At 45.8% G+C, this 2937-nt stretch overlaps 1 long non-coding RNA gene across 1 annotated transcript; it reads right to left on the reverse strand.

The window, feature by feature from the left end:
• Positions 1–224: 224 nt before the first annotated feature.
• LOC136420905 (uncharacterized) lies at positions 225–2414 on the reverse strand. The gene is made up of 2 exons (XR_010753347.1): positions 2142–2414; positions 225–984 (listed from the first exon to the last, which is right to left on the reverse strand). It is a non-coding gene; the product is annotated as an uncharacterized lncRNA (long non-coding RNA).
• Positions 2415–2937: the final 523 nt, after the last annotated feature.

Genomic DNA, 2937 nt, shown 5'->3' on the forward strand with positions numbered 1-2937 from the left:
AGAAGCACCACACCAAAGACATAGGCAAATCAATACACGAGTGCAAAACAGAAGTATCATCAAATGCAAGTTGTATTGGAGAACTCTCACTAACACCACTATCACAAAGACGTGAGGAAGTATGCAGAAACTTTGCACACTCTCTACTGAGATCCCCAACCTCCAGGGACTGGTTCCCACTGTGCCGTGAGATGATCTCCGGCAGAGCGAGAGACTCGCTCGAGTAACCGACTACAACAAACATTTAATGCCAACACTGTGAGATATACAAAAAGTCTTATCTACGTACTACGGGTCAACTTGCTACACTACGATAGTAAAAACCGACTACAACAAACTTTTAAAGCCAACACTGTGAGATATACAAAAAGTCATATCTACGTACTATATGGTCAATTTGCGAGGCAGCGATAGTAAATAGTGGAATGTGACGTTTTGATGATGAAGTATGTGCTTCTTTTATTGTTGTCAACAAGCCTACCAATTCAGCCTTAGGGCTGCCATGTGGTGTGTTTTATAAGTTGTATAAACCAGTCATCATTCATCATCACAACTCCTAGCTTCAGTCGCTGTCTTCCTCTTCCTCCGTGTCTTCCCCTCCCTCTGCGCGTTCCTCTCCCTCCGCGCCTTCCTCTCCCTCCGCGCCTTCCTCTCCCTCCGCGCCTTCCTCTTCCTGGAAGGCCACAGCCTTAGTGGCTGTGCAGCCCTGCTGGATGGTGGACATCTGTCTGTAAACTCCTCCCCTTGCTTTCTCTCTTTGTTGGAGAAGGGCAGGCGCCTGTCTCTCCTATTCTGGTCTAGGACCGCCTGGAACCTTCGCGTTATGTCCGTTAACTTGTCCGCCCGCCAGGCGGGTGGCTGGACCCACACCGATGACTTGCCATCCTCATCGCTGACTTCATCGGACATGTAAAGATGTCCGGATGACTTCAGGTAGTCATATTCTTCTCTGTCCAAGACGTCCCCTGCCACCCGAACTCGGGGCTTGAACAGAGTGGGTACAGAAAAAAATCTTATTATTAAGCATGGCGGGCACATGGACAGGGCTACACTGCAATAAACGATTTTGAACGACACAAACCAATTTCATCATAGGTGCACGATGTCCTGGAATTTTGTGTTTACCCCCCCCCCCCCATGACAGAATGTTTGTGTCATTAAAATTGGTCTATTGATCCTCTAGTGCAAAGAAACCAAGATACATATTACTTTACCATTCTAATTAAAAGAAATAGAGTTCCATCGAAATGGAACTTTACTGTATAGCGGACCTACCCTGTATAGCGGAGTACCTCGGCTGATTTCTACTATTTTCCCAACGATAGGACGGAGCCTGGTAGAGGCTAGAAGGACAATGCAGCCTCTATTATTATCAAAATTACGGAATCTCCGGGGCATTAGTTTTGGCAAGGAGGTTAAGAATAATTTTTTTAACCTCCTTGGTTTTGGCGGCCGCCATGATTGTACAAAAATAAAGAGCCGAACAGAAATGGGAACTACAAAACGGGGAGCCAAAACAGTCCAAAACAGAATAGGTCTAAAACACAAACGAGATTTTGAGCTAACGATAGTGAAAGAATATGGAGTGGGGCACAGAAAACTGACAACAATGGTATATTCAATTTGCAAGTCAAGGCGTCCGAGAGAGCGGTCTTCTTTAAAAAAACAATGGCCCGGAAGGCGCACAGCGGGACACTAGAGGACGGAGACGGATCGTCGACCACGATGTCGGCGAGGTCCAATCAATTATGCGGTGTGAAAAAAAGGACACGAACCCCACGCTATACTAGTACCACAGCTGGAAAACGGAAAATATGCAGAAAACTGCGGGCAAAACAGCAGGACAAAGAATTTGGAAGTACAGGAAAAGCAACAACACTCGTACGGCACAAAAACAGCCGGGAAAAGTTAACTAGCTACGCAAAGAAACGGGCCGAAAACAAGCTAACACGCGTTTATTCTGTGTTATATGCTGTACTATGCAAGCTAAGTCTACTAAAGGCCTACAGGAGGATACACAATAATCTAGAGCGTTACGATTACGGAAGGTTGAGTTACAGATGGAAATGTGGGATATTCTACAGCCATCTAGTATTTTTACGAACTAAATACAGAGAGCTAATCTACGTGTGATCACTAACCTTAGTCACAGCCTCACAGGACAGCTTCTGAGTTCAAATCGGCGGGCTTATGCTAACGAGCTAGCTGCTCTCAATAGCTAGCCTCGCTATTGGTCAACACTAATCTATTCAGATGAGCTTCCGAATACGGCCTGGTCACGTGTCTTAGTCATAAATATAGCTTATTTACTGCCTAGCTACTGAGGAACCTTTGTATAAGATACATTATGTCGTCTATTCTATCTGTTACAGCTGACAGGATCATCTTGTCAGCAGTGCAGATTTTTCTACTGCTGACAGGATCATCCTGTGAGTAACCACTTCCATATGGCTGGTGGAAGATCGCGAAACGCTCGTTCCCGGGAACACTACAGCCTCAAATTGCCAGCCTCAAATTGACTGTAGTGTCAGCTACCCTGTCCTCCATGCATATGTTAGGCTTGTTTTGCATAACTAAAAGACAGAGGCTATTGACAGGCTAGTCTTACCCTTAATATACAATAACTTTGAACGTAATCATGTAAGATGTCTTGGTTTGTGCTGGTCAGACTGGTATCGGGCCATTGGCGAGTTCATTCGGCGGTCCAAAGCAGTCAGCCCGCCGGTGCAAATAGATCTCAGCGGTTCTGGGGAGTTTCCCGGCCCCGCCCAGTAGTACCTGAGCCCGGCTTTTGATTCAGCTTGTATGCCCGCGGCGCGCCGCTAAATGCATTTTATGTGTGTTGACGACTCCCAAACATGCAGCCCTAAACACCATTCGTTGAAATGGGAGTAGATTATTAATGATGATCCATGTCATTTGTTTGAAGGTAGTAAG

Source organism: Branchiostoma lanceolatum, chromosome 15 (genome assembly GCF_035083965.1).
Source record: "Branchiostoma lanceolatum isolate klBraLanc5 chromosome 15, klBraLanc5.hap2, whole genome shotgun sequence".
NCBI lineage: Eukaryota > Metazoa > Chordata > Leptocardii > Amphioxiformes > Branchiostomatidae > Branchiostoma > Branchiostoma lanceolatum.